This window comes from Poecilia formosa, unplaced genomic scaffold (assembly GCF_000485575.1).
Source record: "Poecilia formosa unplaced genomic scaffold, Poecilia_formosa-5.1.2 Scaffold456, whole genome shotgun sequence".
NCBI lineage: Eukaryota > Metazoa > Chordata > Actinopteri > Cyprinodontiformes > Poeciliidae > Poecilia > Poecilia formosa.
Genome location: NW_006800395.1, coordinates 43,565 through 64,644, shown reverse-complemented (window position 1 = coordinate 64,644; position 21,080 = coordinate 43,565). Strand labels below are relative to the sequence as shown.

Sequence of the window (21,080 nt, the reverse complement as noted above, 5' to 3'; positions counted from 1 at the left end):
CCAGAAATGAAGTCGAGCCGTGGTTTAAACAGTATGTGGGTCTATACCTAAGTGTGCAGATGTTTGGATTGGAGGATTACCTGCATGGCCCTGACCTGATGCCTATCTCACCTGGGCCAGCTCGCTCCACCACTGCACCTCGTCTCCCTCATTTACAAGATGGAAGATACTCTGTCTGATGCACTTTAACACGTCACCAACATGCCGTAAGGTCCGGGGCTTTAGGGAGGTGGGGGAGATTAAGACGTTTCAGGAACTTCCCAAACATTTCGTGGATGACATCACATGTAAATCGGTAATCAGTGTCAAGAGCCTGAGGTTGATCAAAAGAGGCTCACTTTGAATTCGCCATGCTGGTTTTTAAACATGGATTTAAAAATTAAAAGAGAAAGATTAAAAAAAAAACTCCTTATTCCACACGACTCTGGGATGCAACAAAAAGCGTATGGCTTGTCGTCTGCAGGGAAAGTCACAGGGAGCAGCGAGGAGTGAATCAAAAAGGGGGTGCAGCTGCATGTGCAGGAGGTGTTGGCAACATCAGCTAAATTAAAATGAGAGAGAGAGAGAGAGAGAGAGAGAGACGACGAGCAGGAACGTGGAAACTCTACTATAAATCTGTAGCCTTTTAGATAATAATGAGAGGGCTGAATGTGGGATATGAGCAGTAAATATTTTTCATTTAACCTTTCAGATGATTTGTCTCCTTGTGGAAGTGTCTGTGTGAAAACATGATTAAATCACGTCTCCTTTCGAGTGTTTTATCACAGCGGAGAGATCTTAGTCTTATGAGGAACTGTCTGCATTCATCCTTCTGTTCATCTGTTCATTCTTTGTTAGCATCATCTTCCTCCCCCCGCCCCCCATCTCTGGTCACTGTTGATAACAGAGACAGAAGCAGACAGGCCATCATAAATTATTATTATTATTCTTTTAAAACCCTAAAGAAAGTTTTTTGAGACAATGCAATGTCTCTCAATTTCAACTAATGCGAGAACAAGAATAGGAAGAAAAAAAAAACAATCTAAAGGTGCAAAGGAGGTGGATAAAGTCTTATTGTTACACTCACATTATGGAACACCTTCTTTTGGCGAGTAGCAAAAAAGTCTCAACAAAATACTTAAGATTACAAGAACTAAATCTGAAAAAGTTTTGAAAAATAAATACTTTTGTGAGACACTGTAAACCCAAAATAGGACATGATTATGTGTTTGGACAATATGGAAAATCAGCAAGAATATGAATAGAATCAAGAGGTATTTATAGAAAAGACGTCTGCCTGGCAGTGCTTTCAGGGACGTTCCCGTTTTGATCATCTGAAAGCCCAGTCGATACGACTGCTCCTCTTTGGCGCTGTGTCGATACCTCGTAGCCCATGTAACGACCCGTACTTTAGTCCAGAGGTGCCATAGTGCATTCGATCCCAGTGGGAAACTATTCTTTATAAACAGACGCAGAAAGCAGTGCTTTACTCATACGTCCTTCCGTTGTCTTCCTCTTACCTCTGATCAGATCACAGATTTACATCCTCCTGATTAGATGCCTAAACCACGTCAGCTGATTTTTGAGTATATCAGAAGCTGTAAACCAAGTCTGCCCAGATAAAAAAAAAGGTCCTCCTCTCTGTAATGTACTGGCTTCTGTCAGCACAGCGGAGTAGCAAATGATTCCAAGTACTAAAACATGAAGCAAGATGTTGGCGTCTCTGTTCTCAGCTTTTAGCTACACCGTGTCCTCCATTTGATTCTTTGCAGTCATTAAGAAATCTCAGACTGTTTTATTTATTTATTTAAAGGACTGAAAAGTGAAATAAGCAGAGAGGCACTTTTTACATAACTTAGAAAACGTAAGAGAAAGCCAGCGCTGCGCTCATCCAACTATTCAGCTCCGTGCCCCAGAGCTTTTCTGAAAATGTTTTATTTTGACCTCTCAGTGATTTGATGCACTTGAATAATTGTCAGTGAATAAAACACAGCGCATGGCGTAACAGTATGTTTTTGTAAAGCAGCTGTTTCTTTTTGCCAGCTTGTTTTTCTGTCAATTATTTCTGCCGTGTTCATCTAAAGTCAGTAAATCCACATTGCGTTATTCACCAGTCCCTTTCCACTGCTGTCACCCTTCTGGCCTGTCACAAGCAATAGTAGAAAATTCTCTCTAACTCGAGCAGAATCGCATTTCCATCGTCTAAATAATACCCACGTAAACTAAAATCACAATGACACGAAGGCAGCAAAATAAAATCTGTACACTACGCAATCTCCTTACTTAGTCATGAATAATATAAATGGAAATCTTAAATGTAATTTTAACAAATCTATTAAACCTGTTAGATTGCTTAACTTTTTCTCAGAGATCCAATTACTTTAACTGTGATCCAGTTACTTTAACAATCCATATTTGTAAGCTTATTCACTCACTCTGAAGTTTTGAAAAGAAGTTTAAGAAATCTACTCGCTTTCTCAGGTTTTTACCCAACCACAGAAAAACAAACACGTCATGCACAACAACAAAAAAGGGGAAAATAATTACTGTGATGTGGTGATGTGAGCTCAAACCCCCAGATCACCAAAAGTCCTGGTTTCTCTATCATAGATGCTTCCCTCGTATCCACAAGATACAAAAAATTTAAATGTTTTGTTTGTCTGATATTTTAATCTTCTATATCATATTTAATATCCAGAGTAAGGCTATAAAGCAAATGTGGGGGTCGAGGCCCCTATGAGGACTTTCCAAGAGTTCTGCACTCAAGTTTTTCTTAAAATATGAACAGTGTAGCGAGATCCACCTTTGCTCTTACTTTTTACTCTGTTTTGGTGAACATGTACAGGCTATAAATGCAAGTTATAAGGTATTCCACATAGCTTGATACCCTGCTACCTGAATGAGACATTTTTTGAAGTTAGAAAGAAAGGGACCCCATTTTGTTGACAGCACAAAAGAAATGAAAACGATGCTAGAATGCCACAACAGGCCATCTGGAGACGTAAAGTTAACATCTGCATAGCTTCCTATTGGCACTAGTTTATTTGGTTGTTTTTTTTGTTTTTGTTTTCTTCTTCAGGAGTCTTGACTCCGGTTGATCATCTGTAGTTCAAAACTTAATAAAATACACCCCAAGGAATAAAGTTAATATCTTCACTTTCCCCACTCCTTCTTTCTGATGGGGTATAATTAAGTTGAGTCATTAGGTCTCCAGACTCATCCAAACTATTGCCTAATTTGACGTATTTTTAAAAACTTTGAAACATCTTTGGCTGAGTCACAGCAGCGTTGGCAAAGATTTTGCTTCCCTTGGAGTCTTTCCACTGACTTCCTATGTAGGTTTGAAATTGCATTGGCTTATGCGCACATTTAATCTGGCAGCAGGCATCTTAAAACCTTTGCCGATTCACCTTTATTCTTTAATGTACAAATTTATTTAAAAACACACGAGACCAATTAACCAAATCAACTGCTTCTTGTATTTTTTATTTTTTTATTTTTTTTTTTTGTGGATTTTTTTTAACCATTTGTTTTTAGCCGCTGTTTATGCTCCGGTTGAGGAAAAGAAAACTATTTGGATTGGCAGGTTCTGACATGGTTTGGCCAGGATACAGAGGTGCAGTAAACCATGTTCCTGCTTGAAAGCTGTAAATCTCTTCACAGTTTGTTGAGCTGACGGAGGAAAGGAAGGATGACGGATGGAGAAAGTAATCGGAGGAGAAAGATGGGACGATACGAGACAGGAGAGGGTGGTGCGCTTCTCAAAGTCCAGCTGGGAAAAGGAGATCTGCTGGGAGGGGTCGGTGTTATTGAGGCGCTTGTGCAAGACGGGCATAGGTTGAATTTGTCAGTGTCCACCTCAAATGTCAGTGTAGGTCATAGCACATCCTAGAAGGTATCAGAGTAAATCAGATAATGTCATGTAAAGTTAATAACTTCAATTCACTCTTTAATGAGATTTCAAGAATCTTTCCTCAGCTGGCTGGTGAAACTTGTTTTTTCATGTACTTCAGATTAAATCGTTTTATATCGCTAATAGCTGTAATGTTCCTGCTGTGGCAGCTGCAAAATGCTGCGTAATGAATTATGTCTGAAGATGTAGTACAACTTTACAATTAAACTGCATCATGCACCTCCAGACCAATATTTTTAAATAAATCCAAATATCAAGATAATTTGTGCTCCGTTTTTTTTTTTTTTACTTGTATGTATAAACCCTGTAAATCACAAAGTAAGCAAGAGGAAAAGGTGTGATGTTCAGCCTGAGTTTCTAGTTGCTAAAATGTAGTTGCTGTCAAATTTAGAGCCTCCAGGTGAGTCATGCTAAATAAATGCTCTGCTTCGGAGTCCCAGCCTTCAGCCCTGAGCTCTGCACCCGTCACTGAAAATGAGTCCGTGCTTGTGGATGCTGTGCGCACATCGATGCCAATTAGGGCTGGAAACCCCAAAATGCCCACGACTTCTGTTAAACCATTTGACACTGGATTTTCCCACTGCACTCAGACTGCACTTTTTTAAGAGTATGAACAGAGCTTTACAAAATAAATCAGTTTTATGAAATGACAACAGGACACTGGAAAGACGATTTATGGTTGGATTGTAGCGTTGGAACAGAAACCGTGTCACGGGTATTTTTGCTTGTTTTTTGGGGGGAAGTCCTAAAACTTAATTTGAAGACTCTGTTTCTGCTGACAGCTTTGCCTAAGCCTGGTACAAATTAATCTTAGATGTGTCCCCACCGACCACATTCTGTACCTTGTAGAAAATTAATTAATATTCACTATCAAAAATCTTTTTCCTTGCTCTTCTCTTTGGATACTTTGCAATTTAAATCTTCTTCCTTAGAGCAGGTTCTAAATTATATTCCTGTCATTTGGCCACATTTTGATACAATATCAATTTATGAACTCCATACATGCTGCGGTACAAATTGTTCATATTTTAGGCTTTATGCTTGAGCCACATTGTTAATGCCGTTGGCACCAGATCATAGTTAAACATCTGCCTTCTTTTAGTAGTTCAGCTTTTAAAGCAGTATCTGCATTTCACTGACAATCCATATTTCCCTCCTTCTGCTTGTAGCATTTTAAACTTTAATTTGGCTGAACAAACTCAAAGTCAGAAGACGTGGTGGAAGAAGCCAAAACATTTTGTGTTTGGGATGGGACCGGGGTTATGGAGAAAAAAGTAGAAAAGGTTTTATGTAGCTTAAATACCAGGCTGTGGTTCCCTCTTTGGGCCCAGGAGAACAGTCTGTTGTCAGAGGTGGTGTCTGCCTGTTACATGGCTACGACGTACATAGATAAATGTCTCAAAAAACAGGCTTTACCTCACTGAAATTTGATTCAAACCTGTTTCAATGTGATTCATGGAATTCTGACATCAACTTTTCCTGTATTTTGAATGTCGTGCTGCCTGGACGGATCTTCAGCCAAGACAAATGTTAACCGAAGGCTGTACAAGAACAACGCTTGGAAATACTTGGACTGAAAATGTCTTACATTTCTAGCTATTTCTACAAGAACCTGCAAACACTTTCTGTCAGCTAAATGAAACAAACACATGCTGTGGTCACGTAGCCAGAGCATCTGACTGAAACTCCTGTTATTTAACATAAAACCAGCGAGTTATTTCCAAAAAGCTTCAAAGGAGGTGGCCTTGGGGGCTATTATCTGCCTTTGTGTTTATCTTAGTTTATCTTTTAGAAAAAACTCTGACAAAGATGTATATACACACACACAAAAGTAACAGGAACTCCTTCTGCAAAGGACAGATTTTGCTCTGGGCCTGAAGCCCTTTCAGAAAAATGAGCCAGCACTTCAAATTAATGCACCAGCAACAGAACAAAGTGATCCCTGCAAAACATCATCATCCTTGAATGCCCCACAATTTAACAGACTTGCTTTTTTTTTTTTTGTAACTTTTCAATTCTCAAGGTGTTTTTAAACTCAAGAAACAAAGATGTTTTCCTGTTGTAGATTGTGTTGAAGTTCTTTGTATTGTGAAAATATAAAAGTTACAATATTTTATGTGCTTGGATAAACATTATAGAGACAGTCAAACATGGCGGTGGCAATCTTTGTTTCTTTAGTGACTTTTGGCAATTGATGAAACAATCCTTCTCTATAACAGGAAAGAAAATAAGTATTTTTATTGGCCCAGTTAAAGTCTGAGATGAGATACTGCCACACGCTCTTAAACATGGTTTTATTCATGCCTCAAACCTTCCAATGTAGCTTAATGAAGACAATTCTGCAAATAAAAGTGCGTCAGAATTTCTTCACCTGTATGTAAAATACTTTTGCCAGATACCAAAACGGTCAAATTGTTGCCAAAAAGGGTGGCACTACCAGCTTTTGGTATGGGTATTTTTTTCCCCATGTAATAAACCAAATCATTTGAAAACAGATTTTTGTATTATTTGGGTAATATTCGTCTAGTATTAACATTTATTTGAAGAGCTAAACCATCCAAGTATGAAAGAGAAGCAAAAACAAAAGAAATATGTGAAGTGCAAATCCTCTTTCACTGCACTGTTGAAGCTGCTCCTCTTTACACTTCATTATGTTCATATCATCATAGATTTTCTGTGAGATGACACTTAGTAAACTTAAAAATAGTAAGAGCAACTAATATATATCCATTTTTTATTATCTGTAAGATGAAATAATGTTGTATCACTGGTAAGCATTATAGACGGCCTCAATGAATCCCAAGATGAATCTCAGATCAAACTGCTGATTTTATAGTTTCTTCTGCCAGCTGGCGCGAGTCCATAAACGCTACATACAAAGAAAAGCGAGTCTCAGCCTCAGGCTCTGTTCATCTCCATTGAAACCCTCAGCCAATACACTCATATAGATAGTTATCAGTGGCGGCCGTCTGTAAAATACTAATATGTTGTGCAAGGACAAAATACCAAAAACATAGTAATATTTCCACATGTAAAATACAAGATACCACTTGATAAGAATAAATGTTACTGGTGCCAAAGGTAAGTACAACTTGTGCACTATTATGAACACACCTGAAGGGGGTTTGGCAAAGAGAAATCATTTATATTCAGAGCGACTCCTAAGTTTCTGCATGACTAATTAGAGCTGAGGACTCACCTATGTATTTCTTTATGCAAGATAACTCGCCAATATTAAAAACAATATTCTTGCAATGACCTGTTATAACAGACACAATCCAAAAGTTGTACATTTATGTCTACGCATCGCTGCAGACAGAGGGTCCAGACCCTTGGCTATTTAGAAACTATTGCTTGCTGGAGGTGTGGGTTATGTTGAAGGTGTGGGTTTAAATTTCACTCCATCGTTAATATGGAGATGGTGAATCTTCTTGGATTTAAAGATGCAAACAGATCATCGACTCCACAGTTTTTGAAAAGTTCAATCCACCCAAGTGTCCTATTATAATAATAACAACCATAATGAACCGGCTCTAGGACACCAATTTATGATTAGTTACAATAATATCAGTAATGCAGAGAACTGAGAAGAATATGACAAGATACAAAGAAATGATGCAAATGCAATCGAAAGAAAGTTCAAACTCAAACGCCTTTGAATTGTGACACAATGCAACACTTGAAATCTAAAGTAAAGTGACATAAAGGAAATGTGAATCCCAATCTCTGGTCGGTTTAGCATTTTTAATCTGAAAACTACTCTGACCAACTTGGAATAGTGAATGGGGGGAATCTGTATGTGGGTATGAATGTTAATGTGCGTCAAGAACTGGTGCAAGTTCAGAGTCTGCATTCTGCAGCGTGTTTGTGGGAGTTTCTTCATTTTTTTCCCTGGCTCAGCAGTTTGAGTGATCTGCAGATCAAAGTGCACAGAGTTAACTTAGTACTGCAGAGAAGTTTGAGCAGTTGATGAATAAACATGAGGTGGGACATTTAGACAACATGCACATACACGCAGCTCTTTCTAACTAAAGCAGTGCATTACATTGGACGCCGCTGCACACTGGGAGCCTGCTGAATCTTAACATGCATGAAGGATAATTGCACACGCACCAGTTTAGATTTCTAGCCATATTAGGACTTTGTGTTGACTTACATTAATATTTATAACTCAATCTGTGGCTAACCTAATACTTACAACAAACCTTAACGATTATTCATACATTCCTAACCCTTACCATAAAAATGGGGGTCTGCCACAGTAATGCTGGGTTTTGGACTTTGTAAGGCCAATTAGTCTATTAGCAAAAAGCAATTCAATATACCAGAAACGAACAGGCAACATAAACAAAGACACACACACACACACACACACACACACGTACACGCACACGCACACACACACACACACGGTGCAAAGCTGGTCCTTGGAAGTGCAATTTATATTGAAGGTTAAATAAACCCGGAGAAGAAACAAAGCTCACATTCAGTGGACTTATAATGGCATGTGTAAGACTGGTGGTGAATTTAATTTCAGGGTATTCGATTACTGCCTGTTTATCTTCGAGTATGAGAAGCTAGGGCTAATCCTTCATTTATGAATGATGCATTAAGTTAGTCCTTATATACCTTGAGCCCCTGAAACGCACCCTGGACTGGCTAAGATATTGCAGCCAAAACCAGCCTACCCACACACGTCTTCCTGAAACTCTTGCCAGCCAAAATTAATCCACATGCACATATGAAAGTGCTTAAGAGGGAAACATATATTCTTAACACACTGCTCCCCCCACCCCTTTCTCTGCACTCTGTAGTTAGCAGAAGCCAACACTGATGAATAAACTGTAGCCAACTTCATTAATCAGTAGCAGAAAGACACCTTGGCAGACCAAGTAGTGGACATTTAATAAGAAAAGAGGCAGATCTGCATGTTTCCATGTTGAAAATAAAGAAAAGATGACCAAGTGCTATGTGCTGAATGAGTCAGAAAGTCATAGTAAAAAAAAAAAAGCAAAACATACACAGAAGTAAATTTGTAAGATTTGTTGAACTTCTGTGGAAGTGTTACCAATCTCGTTTTTCACTGAAATACGAGATATTATTTTCAAGTTACAAGATTTGTTTTTGTTGGTATGGTCAAGCCATGACCATCATACAATACATTAGAGTGACAGAGCCGAGTGTGACGCGACACGGATGAGAGTCTGCTCTTTTTAACTGTAAAGTCATGTTTCTGAACCACCAGTAATGGTGGAACTTCCTCTTAACTAAATTCATCTATATTCCAAGTATCATTTATGATGATGGTGAGAGTCATGACCCAAAGGCAGCTCTCTGTGGAGGAGGCTGGTATAAGTTTCCTTCTTCCTCTACATCAAAGTAGTTTGTCAATTTGCCAATAAATCAACAAATTTGAGAATAAACGTGCTTGAGATTCTTTTTGTTTTCCATCACTTTTTTTTCTGCTTGGTCAGAGGTTTGCCATTGAAATCTGTGTGGTCCAGGCATTAGAAGCGTCTAGTTTGAAAGATGAAAACCTGATGGTTCACATTGAAAGTACTTTGTCTGGTAGAGGCAAACACATTGAGTATCACTTCAAAACATTACCTACTGTGGAGAAATGCGTTAAAACAGGTATATTCTTAGGATCAAACAAAGGCCTGTCTGGCACATTTTAGGAAATGCTTGCTGTACATAAGTACTATAGTTGACTGGTGCCAGTGCCAAAAACCAAAGACGTAAAACGTTTCTAAAAACTAAAATATAAAATAAATAAATTATTAAATAAAATGATTTTACTTAATACTGATTTCCAATTTAGCAGACTGCAGAAAACATCACTTCTGATGGCATAGCAGAGCACTGGGAAACTCTAAACACCGTATAGTCACAGTGCAACACTCAAATGATTCCCGTGTGCGACTCACTGAGCAGCGTAATAACAGGTGGCGTTCACAGCAGCTTTAAACTTGACTAATGAAGGTCCATCCCATTTCGTATCGATGAATTATGCATAACACGCATTACTAAATGCCCCACTGCATAGATTATTCATGCAAAAACACACACTCTGCATATATAGACAGATAGGCGCCCACGCTGACACAAACACAAAATGCTGACGTGGACAAAAAAAATAAATAAATAACCTACACAATAACAACAAAAATATTTAAATATTCAATTTAAAAATCCTTCTTCATTAGGGTTTTATTATTATGTAGAAAACAATAATAGTGTCTTAGGTTGTAAAGAATAAGTATATCTTACAGATTGATTGTCATACATTATTAAATGCAAGCACCAAAAGGTGTCCTCTAAATTTGCTCCACAACAAGCCAGCAGAATAATTTACATAAAACTAAGATCTAAAGAGAACAGAAGCATTTTAAAACATGAATGCACATTTCAGACATTCACCTAAGGGGCATTGGAATACATTGATAAATCAAGTATCTGTAGCCCTTTTGGTTAAAGTCCAAGAAGATTTTGTGCATAGGTTCAGCACCCCACCATGTATGTAAAGGAGATGTAATGGATTGTAGCAGTATTAATGGCTTAGATTCTGGATCAGGAGTAACAGAAGTATAATCTCTCCTGATCAGGATCTTGCATCAGAACAGCCGAATATTTTATTGTTTTAACAGAACAAGGGGTTTTGCTGCCTCTTCCGTTCTTTGGTTGCAAGTTGTTTTCGAGGTAGGAGCTGAAATCTCCTCCCCTCAGCCCGCTATTATCCTGCATGGCACTGATACAAGAAGTAGCTTAGGACACAGCATGGGGATCGAGAGATAGTAAAATGCGACAAAAGGAAGATGGAGGCAAGCCAAATATTTGGATGAGGGCAGATGAATGAGGATTGTTTGTGATGGAGTTCAGACAGCTCCTACTGTTTAAGTGGAGCAGAGGGGGGGTATTCCCAGGATCCTGCATGGTGCAGGAGACAGCATTCTTTTATGCATCATGTCTGCATAAGGGTGATCTTTATTTACATGTTAAGAGATGGGAAAACAAAAACAATGTCAATTTATATTTGAAATTTAGGGATGAAAAACAATTTTTACTGGATTGTCTCTGAAGTTTGCATGTTCTTCTAGTGCATGGACTTTCTTTGGTTTCCTCCCTTGCTCCAAAACTACTGTAGGCTATTTGGCAACTTATTTACTCTTAGGTGTGAGTTTGTCGGTATATTGTCGTTTCTCCCTGTGTTGGAGTTGTAATGAACTGGTGAGGATGCCTTGCCTTTCATCCATCCATCCATCGCCTAAACCTGCTTTTCCTTGCAGAAGGGCTGGTGCCCATGTCCAACAGTCATTGGACAAGAGGTAGGGTACACCCTGCACAGTCGCCAGTCCTCCTCCCTTACACCTCCCAGGAGCAAGAGGCAAACTTTAGAAACTACTGAGCTGGAACACTAAAGAAAATTTACACTGAACATGTTAATTGCATGTGACATGTACACCCTCAAGTTCTTTTTGGGGGTAGAATTGTGCTCATAATTCACCATTTAAGCCCCAGGTAGATGTTGTATATCCACAGTGCCTTGCAAAAGTAGTCACAGTGGCCAGAAAAAAATGGGAGCCTCCCCCAAAAGTATGGAGGAAGGTGATTTAGCTGTTTTAGTGGTTTATCTAGGGGACATAAACGGATACCAGTAAACTAACATATAGCTAGTGACAGCAGTAGCTCCTTCAAAGCATCTGTGAAGAGAAAAAAAATATCATTCCTTCTCCCATCTGCTTCTAAGGCAAAGTTAAGAATTTGGTTTCCAGTGGAACAGGGGAAAATCATTTAAAGCAGAAGATAATCATTTGCAAGACGTAAGACCTAGAAATGAGACATTTTTGGCAGCTAACGTCAGATATGAAGTCAGATCAGATAATCAGTAAAGGTCCTGATGAAAGCAGGACACAGGATGTTTGAAAAAAAAAATCAACTGTGTTGGCACATTTAGGAAACAGCACACATGGAAGATGCAGGGTGATGTAAAAGGCCAGACAACCAGAATAAAATGAGCAAATATTTACTGATTGATTGGGAAAAACAGGTATGGTTGTTATGCGGTAGAAGCAGTGACTTTTAAAGTATCGGATTTGTTTTTGCAAGAGTAGAAAAGAGACAGCGGTGAAAAAGGGAAGGATTTGTAAATTGTCACCATCTTAAATCTTTTTACACCATTTAAAGGGCCCAAACCAGCTCCACCTTTTAAGAAACACAATGCGACCATATCCACAAACAAGCAATAACAAACCTGCTCTTGTTATTGGAAGGAAACATTTAGTAAAAAAAAAAAAAAAAAAAGAAGAGAGAAAATAATGAGATAAAAGATGAAAGAGAACAAAAGTGGCAGTGGCGTAATACTAAATCACTCCTTTACAAACTACGACCCGTTCTCTTCAAACAACCCTCAACAGCTAAATAATGAATCAAAAAGGAGATTCCTTTCAGTGAAGGCCAGCTTTAATAGGTTTTTGAATGAACACTGTACACAGACTTACAAATGGCTGCTCATGGTGGACGCCAGAGGACAAAGACAATGAGATTAAAGGCAGGAAGAGAGCTTATTGGTGGGAAGAGCATGAATGGAAAAATAGGAATAAGAGACTAAAGTCCTCCTTTTACTTAATCGTGTGAAGTCAAACTCTCAAAAAGAACTACTCTATGGTTACAGAGGCTTTTTGAGAAAGGCGTACAGTCTCGGCGCACAACCAGGATTTCTAACTCAAGGTCAAGGGCTTGAGGGTTAGGACAAAAGGAGGGGAAGTCAGCATTAGTTTAAGGAGATGCAGATGTTGAAACTTTGTTGTTGGAAATTAGATCTACTCGTCTTGTAAATTCGACTTTCGCATTAGCCAACCGGAAATTAAATTTCAGATAAACTCTTGAAGTGCCAAAAGTTAAATGACGTAAATGTCATTCTGATCTAATGTCTTCTTGGCCTTTAGCAGTGCCACGCATACGTTTTAAGTCAACTTTCCAGGGTTGAACTCCTTTTCTATGGAAAGACAGCATGCGGTAATGTAAAGCCAGAATTCAAAACATCCTAAACAATTCTTCATTCATCAGACTAAGACCCATTTTAAAAGCGCGTGAATAGAATAGTCTCATATTTCCATCCAAGGTCTAAACTATCGATGTTACCTTTAACGGATTAAAGGAGCAAGACGTACTGTGGCATGTAATATGACATGTTTAGTGTTGGTAATCAGATATTTCTGACTTTAGACAAAACCAGGCTTGTTGCTTCCCTCAACTGTTTCCTGTCGTGCTGAGCTGAAAGCCTGCTGGCATTAGCTCCGGCGCCCAACCCGTTGCTTTACTTCAAGGGAGCTGATCCACAGCAGCTGCCGGTCCACCATGAAATATTTCAAGAGTGTATTTCGACTACTGATGTTTTGATGATGGCTGCAGTGCAACAATGCAGGCAGGGTTTCCACTTGAGCAAGAAAGATGTCTCAGTTGTCACTGACTTCTTGTGCTTCTCCAGAGCAACAATCTGGTTGTTAAAATCCCACATCCACTGCAACAAACAGTTGGGACCCACCTAAGATCCATGGCTTCAGCATAAACCTAATCTTAAAGCTATTCACAATTGGTTTTTACCAACAAGTTTCCTCTTACGGGGAGAAATAGCCTTTTGAAATAGCCCATCCGGATTCCTGTCTTGAATCTGGAGAGGTGTCTAGAGATTAGGGTGATGCTAAGGAGGCCTTTCAACTTTAAAGACTTGACCAGCAAAGATAAAATCGACAAAACACCAGCGGAAAAATGCAAAATGCTGGTCAGCAGTCTCATGGTGAGATAAGACCTTTGTATGTCTTTTTAAGGAAAGTCAAATCTAAAGGGATGTAACTCAGCCTCAAGGGCTATTTTTGCTGAGTCTTTCCTGTCCATCTGTGCTAAACTTGTTTTTTTGTCTATAGGCGATTAAAGAGGGAAAGCACCAGAAAACACCGACACCAAAGGACTCTTTGTCCAGCAGCCGCAGAAAACAACACTTTCACTCTTTCCTCCTTTGTCTCCATACCTCCTACATGCACCAAGCTTTGAGCATGAATCTTCCCCCCACCCCTTGCCTCTGGCTTTTTAACAATACTTTGTCTCTTTGCATCATCCCACATGTCAGAATACCACAGAGGGACGCCATGAGCCTGTCCTATTATCTGGCTCGCTCTCCATCTCCAACACCCGCTCATCTGTCCATCACTTCTTTTTTCCCCCCTTCATACGTCACTTCCTCATCATCACTTCCATTCTGCCCTCCATCCATTCATCTCCCACACCAGTGACCTCACCCAGCACCCACACCACGGTGACTTCATCAGACAGCAGCTGCGGTCAAGGCTGCAGATCTGGGTGTTGGTGAAGACAATCAATGCCGCCACCATGTCTGGCTGATATCTTCTGGACAACAGAAGATATGAACCAAGTCAGTGCTTCAGCTCAAATCACCATCAGTATCATATCAGGGGGAGCCATGGTGTGGGAAATGAAAATGGTGTCACTGCTCATGGTCAAATAAAATATCAACATCAGAGACCTACTTACGCTGCAATAAATATTAGTGGACACTTTAAGTACGATGCGTTCAGGCTCTCTATCCTTTTAGACGTACTGGAGTTGTTTGTTGAGGATCGCTGATGATTAATGCAGCACAAAATGCTTTAGAAGGTAAAGTGGTGGTAATGTCATTACAAAACTGCCATGAGTTAATTAATTACATTTGTAATGAAATCACAACGATAGGATTAACACTGTTCGGTGTTTATCACAAGTCATGTCAGTAGTTGTATCACATATTTTCCTACTTCTGTGATACACCAAACATGTGAGGCATTGTTTTCTTAAAATAGAACATTAAAGGCAGGTGTTCACTCCCCATTGACTACCCAAGCAACAAAGCAATAAAAAACTAAATTTGCGGCAACTGACTGCAGGCATGGCCAAGGGCTTTGTCACCCTTGGCCATGAATAAGCCAGCGCTGGAACAAAGAGCTGTTTTAAATAGTTTGACTATTCATAGTCAGTCATAAAACATTATTTATTTGAACCTAATGCACAGATTTATATTGATTCATATTTTGAATAATGTCTATGGTCCACATTCATCCATATTTCATTGGGTGAAAGCTTCGGTTTACTTTGGACTCTTCTGTCCTTTGTCATTTAGGCTGAAATTGAAATATATCAGGTGTAAAAGTGATGTCTAAATGCAAACTCATTTTAAACAAGATTGATTTCCTAAGTGTAGAATGGGGTAGTCTTAAGTTAAGGACCTCGCAATCTCTAAAATAGTCTACTCAGTGACCTACACAATCACATGCATGTATCAGATGTGCAAATGTTTTAAATAGGACCAGGACTTTTCATGTGAACTAGACTGCCATGACTTCTTTATCACAAGAGCAAATTAAACTCCATTTCTTATCCCAGAGAAATTGTAACAGCAGACAGTTAACTTTTTTGAGTGTTTTTTTTTTTATACTTTGATCTTTTGGGGTAAATAAAAAATGTTTTTATGGAAACTATTATTGTGTCTCCTATGCCTTTGCTACTCAGTTATTCATGTTATTCATGCTGTATACATTAATTATTTTTCATGCAGACATTTTGACTAATTTTTTAAAAGCTTTTTGGTTATTAATTTCCAAGAAAAAATAGAGAAGAGGGGTTTCTCTTGAATGACAATAATTGAGATTGACTGCAGGTAACTGAACTTCAATTGGATTATTCTTACGCAACGTTTCTTGAAATGATGTTTCAGTGAACGGAGGCTATGTGAAAATAAACTGGATTGTATAGACTTGGTTATTATGGCTTCACTTTCAAGTAGATTGCTTTCTTGGATCCTGTTTCAATCTCTTGACTTGAAGGTCAGCAGTATAGCTCTACATGCTCAGCCGGTCCCTTGAGAAAGCTGGTCAAGAGACTCATTAAAAGGATATTACATTTCAGGTGGTCTAGATCCATGCAACCAGTCTCTGTGGTTACTAAGCCTCTGATGTTGAGTATCTCCTGGCATCCTAAGACTTTTTTATCTTTACTTTGCTTTAAGCACAAGTAGAATTGCTTCAGTTTAAAAAGGTAATGCAGCTTTCTTTTTTATTTAATTACAGCATCTTTATTGTTTGTCAGAGCTCTAAAGATACACATGATAAACCTGCAGATTCAACCAGGCATCATCTTTTACTAAATAAGTAGACTGCCATCTGCTGTAGGACTTTCTGAATTACATTCACGGTGCAGTTTTAACCCAAGTTTGAAAAAGTTTTACGATCACTAATGTTGTTTGCTTAAGAAAAGTGACTCAGGTGAGACACATTCTTAATCCTTAACGCTACACTCAGGAGTGGTGGGTCTTCACAACTGTTTTTGTCCAGTTGGAAGTTGCAGAGCTAAAACTCCAACTACCAGATGCACCACAATATAAAGTCAAGTGGAAATTTAAGTACTTTAAGGACAAAAAAAGACAATTATTTATATAAGTAAAAAAAAAATTATAAAATCAGGTATAAGAAAATTTTACAAGAAATAAGGTAATATTTTTCTGTCCAATACATACTGACCGAAGCGTTACTGGTATTGTGAAACAGGTATTTTTCCCCCCATTCAGCTCCCCCAGATTATAACCCTGTTGTACATTGAGTTTTGGATGTGACTAAGAGAGACAGCAGAAAGACAGAGAAGAAAATGTAATTTATTCAAAAATGACTCAAATTCAAACAGGTCTTGCCTCAACTCAACACAGGATAAAAACTATCATCCTTAAAATCCATCTATGGTTTGGAAATGAAATCTGATTTTGTAAATCTCGCTTGCCATATGTTCCCAAACATTTGTAGAAGGATTTAGGCAACAGGAAGATTCAAAAGCGGATGCCACTCACTTGGAAGAAGTCATTTATCAGATGGGAGTTATGAGGAACCTCAGTCAAAATAGATGCTCACCGTAGCAGACTTGCTCCGGTGCTCCTGCAAAACATGACGTTTCATTATTCCAATGAAGGAGAAAGCTTCAGTTTCACAATAGAGTCTTCTCCACTGTGATGCATTGGAAATACCTGAAATGGAACCTACTTGTCATGTCATGATCACTGGAGATTTGTCTAAGATATTTCTTCCACCTTGCCATGTTCTGTTCTTCCAATCAACAAACTGCTCTGTTTGGACTGTGGAGGATGTATGACCTTTGTTTTGTTCCTTAAGGACTTCTCTCACAGATGCTGTCTTATGACAATAATTGGGCTGCAGTCAGCATCAGTAAGAGTCTTTGTCTGTGGGGGATGATCTGCCCGTGTTTTCATGGACATCCAGTTTGACCCTACAGCTAAGTGAAGATTAACTTTTTGGGGGGTTGTAGCATTTCTGCCCCATAAACCCTCTTAAGAAATTTAAAGTGACTGTCTCACTGTCTCCAACCTCATTCATTTCAAAATACCTTTATTTGTCTATGATCCACCAGGAACTATAAGCAAATACTTGGAATTCCTCCTCAGTGTTAAGATTTTGTTCAAAAATGACAATTACAAAAACAACAACAAACACTAACAGTTTCAAGGCAACATCTTAGTTAAAGATAAATGTGCAGTAAACGTACATATTTAAGTGTATGTCAAATGCATTTTAACTTTTTAAAGGTTTTTGAAGCGCTAGTAGTCTTTATTAATCTGTAGCTGGGCAGAGAGAGGGATGAAACAATGCAAATGGCCCATGGAATCAAGCCAGGGATAATTGCAGCCTTTGTATGGTGGTTCTGTTCTACCACTGAGCCTCTGTTCTTAAGTAAAAACAACTTTCCAACTCAACCTGGCTCTAGGTGAAGTGTAAGTAGGCATGATTAAACAAGCCCTCCATATCAAATTGCAAGTTAATCACGATTCCCCATATCGTTTGGCTAGCTGAGCTCACATTCATTACCCACACCCAATTGTGATAAGTGCCCATCCCGTCAAATTAAGAAATCACAAACAAAAAAATTAAGTAATATAAAAGCATGTCATTCCCTAATCTAAAGAAACTCAGGAAGCAAAAAAGGCAAAGTCAATGCAATCTACCCCGCTTAAAACGCATCTACAATTTGCAGGATTGGAGCTGAGTTAACTGAAGAATCACAGTTTTTGAGAATTTAAATGAGGAGTTATATAAAATTGACTTCTTGAGCTTTTTGTTTTATTCTTTCATGCACGTTTGAGGAATCGTTGAATCCTCAAACGTGCAAACATTCAAAGGAGGCTAAGCTCTTGCTCTCACCTTTCAGTGATTCTTGAGAATAGGGACAAAACAGGTCCTAAGGATAAAGCACACAATTTGAATAAAATATACACAAAATATTATTTTTTCAAATATCTGACTAAACTAACCTGGGTCATGTGAGCACAACAATGTATATTTTCCTGGCGTTTGCTGAATATTTTTTATTTTAAACATTGTAGTCGGTGGCTGATGCCTGTAAAATTCCTCGTCCCGGAGCAATACATTACATTACATTCAATACATTATAATAGTTTAAAACAATTACAGAAATACTAAAATACTAAAATTTAATTAAATTTATTAATAAATATAAATTAATTAATTTATTTTATTTAATACTAGAATTATATATTATGACAATTAAGTATAAGTAGTCATATAAATAATTATAAAAGTATCAATACATTGAATTAAAAATAATTTTTATACATTTTCCAACTCCATTGAAATTTGTCCCTAGTTTTTGTCAACACTGTCAGAAATTAAAAGAATGTAAAAAAAATCAGGCATTATTGGGGGGCACCAGAACTTCTGAGGATCCTATGACCTCTTCCTTTGCTAAGAGGGCTAATTAGCTGTGGTTAGCTTATGTTATTCTTTAGTTTTTTCTTCTTTTTATTCCTAAGTTGTTTGTCACAACCATGATGTGTCAACTCCATAACTGACAATTTACAAAACTTTGATTAAATTTTGTGAAATAAAAGCTTAATTTTGGTAAACTGTAAAGATTTCATGGACCTGATGAGCTACAGTATGGCCTCCGTCAGAATAACATCATATAAATTGAGGTAGTTTGGCATTTTGTGAACTCCGTCAGATGTCAACTCCATCAGTTTTTGTGACTTTTTCAGTTAAATTGTTGTCAAATCTCACTTAATTGTGCAATTAATTAATTTTAATGTATTTTACATAAATTGCATTACTTCACATGTATCAAGTTTTTCATTTTACTCAGTTTGTCACCACCTTCAGTTCTGTGTCAACTCCGTCAGATGGACTTTTTGTTGTTTTTTTGTTTAAAAAAAACTTTTTTTGTTTGTTTCTTGAGAAGCATTTGTCTGTAAAAAATTAGTAAAACATTGCTAATATGGTAATTAAAAAATATTTTATATTTTTGTCAGATGTTGATAAAGTTCTGGGTCAGGTCGATTAAAAATTTAATTTAAAAAAATGTTGCAACTGGGAGACTGCACCTTAGCATCTCTACATTTCCAAACATTATTTGTCATATCTGCATACATAAGGTTGAGAAATAATTTTAAAAAAAATTGGAGGAAATTAAAACCCATTTTGTCCCTATTCTCAAGAATCACTGATTTGCAGGCTCCAAACTTACAAGCTTCCGCCTCACAGAGCAGCCCCCCACTCTGACTCCCCCACTCAGCTCCTTCACATCAGAAATTAGTAAACACCTGGTAGAAATATGCATCTGCTGAGCTCATCATGCAAACTACTACTCATGTAAATCTCAAGCATGTGTTACACGTTCATGCACAGTAGGTGGCGGTATGTAAGGTNTTTGTGAAATAAAAGCTTAATTTTGGTAAACTGTAAAGATTTCATGGACCTGACGAGCTACAGAATGGCCTCCTGCAGAATAACATCATATAAATTGAGGTAGTTTGGTATTTTGTGAACTCCGTCACATGTCAACTCCATCAGTTTTTTTGACTCTTTCAGTTAAATTGTTGTCAAATCTCACTTAATTTGTGCAATTAATTCATTTTAATGTATTTTACATAAATTGCATTACTTCACATGTATCAAGTTTTTTATTTTACTCATTAGTTTGTCACCACCTTCAGTTCTGTGTCAACTTGTACTGTCAACTCTGTCAGATGGACTTTTTGTTGTTTTTTTGTTTATTTTTTTTTTGTTTGTTTGTTTCTTGAGAAGCATTTGTCTGTAAAAATTAGTAAAACATCGCTAATATGGTAATTAAAAAATTATTTTATATTTTTGTCAGATGGTGATAAAGTTCTGGGTCAGGTCGATTAAAAATTTAATTTTAAAAAATGTTGCAACTGGGAGACTGCACCTTAGCATCTCTACATTTCCAAACATCATTTGTCATATCTGCATACATAAGGTTGAGAAATAATTTTTTAAAAATTGGAAGAAATTAAAACCCATTTTGTCCCTATTCTCAAGAATCACTGATTTGCAGGCTCCAAACTTACAAGCTTCCGCCTCACAGAGCAGCCCCCAACTCCGACTCCCCCACTCAGCTCCTTCACATCAGAAATTAGTAAACACCTGGTAGAAATATGCATCTGCTGAGCTCATCATACAAACTCATGTAAATCTCAAGCATGTGTTACACGTTCATGCACAGTAGGTGGCGGTATGTAAGGTAAGGAGTGAGCAGACCAGAGCCAGACGGCCGAGCAACTGATCCGCCTGTGCACACTGCTGCAAACACCGTCCTGTTTGAAAAGCATGCAAAAGTAATAAAACTAATGTTAGCCACAAAGTTTGAAGAAAGTAAAACTCACCTTTGAATCTGTGAATGTATAGCGAGGCGTACGTCTTAAAACTTTTCTGCAGCTCACTTGTTGGTGCTTCGGATCGATGCACATTAATTGTTAACTTGGGCAAACGCTGTGAGCACCTAGCATAAAATGCCATTTTCAGTCGACCGGAAGCGACCGAGCCGCTTATTCCCGAACACGGAAGCTGACGTCCATAGGCTCTTTGCGTGCCTTCATGACGTGGCGAAGGCAGAGCGTAGGAAAGAGTAGGAGCTTCTTAAAGATATAGATTGGGTCCAATTTTAAGTTGTCAAATTTCTTTTCTTTTTATAAAGACAAAAAAACAAAACAAAAAACTGAACAAATTTGTATTTCATTTTAAAAATTGTAGATATATTTTAATTACATCAAATCAGATCTCTTTTTTTAGAGAACATCAGGTGTATTTTTGTTCATTCTTAAAAA

The 21,080-nt window shown here is 38.0% G+C and overlaps 1 long non-coding RNA gene across 1 annotated transcript; it reads right to left on the bottom strand.

The window, feature by feature from the left end:
* Positions 1-3,577: 3,577 nt before the first annotated feature.
* On the bottom strand, positions 3,578-20,954 carry LOC107833798 (uncharacterized). The gene is made up of 3 exons (XR_001659563.1): positions 20,640-20,954; positions 16,779-16,863; positions 3,578-3,867 (listed from the first exon to the last, which is right to left on the bottom strand). It is a non-coding gene; the product is annotated as an uncharacterized LOC107833798 (long non-coding RNA).
* Between the last annotated feature and the right edge of the window lie 126 nt (positions 20,955-21,080).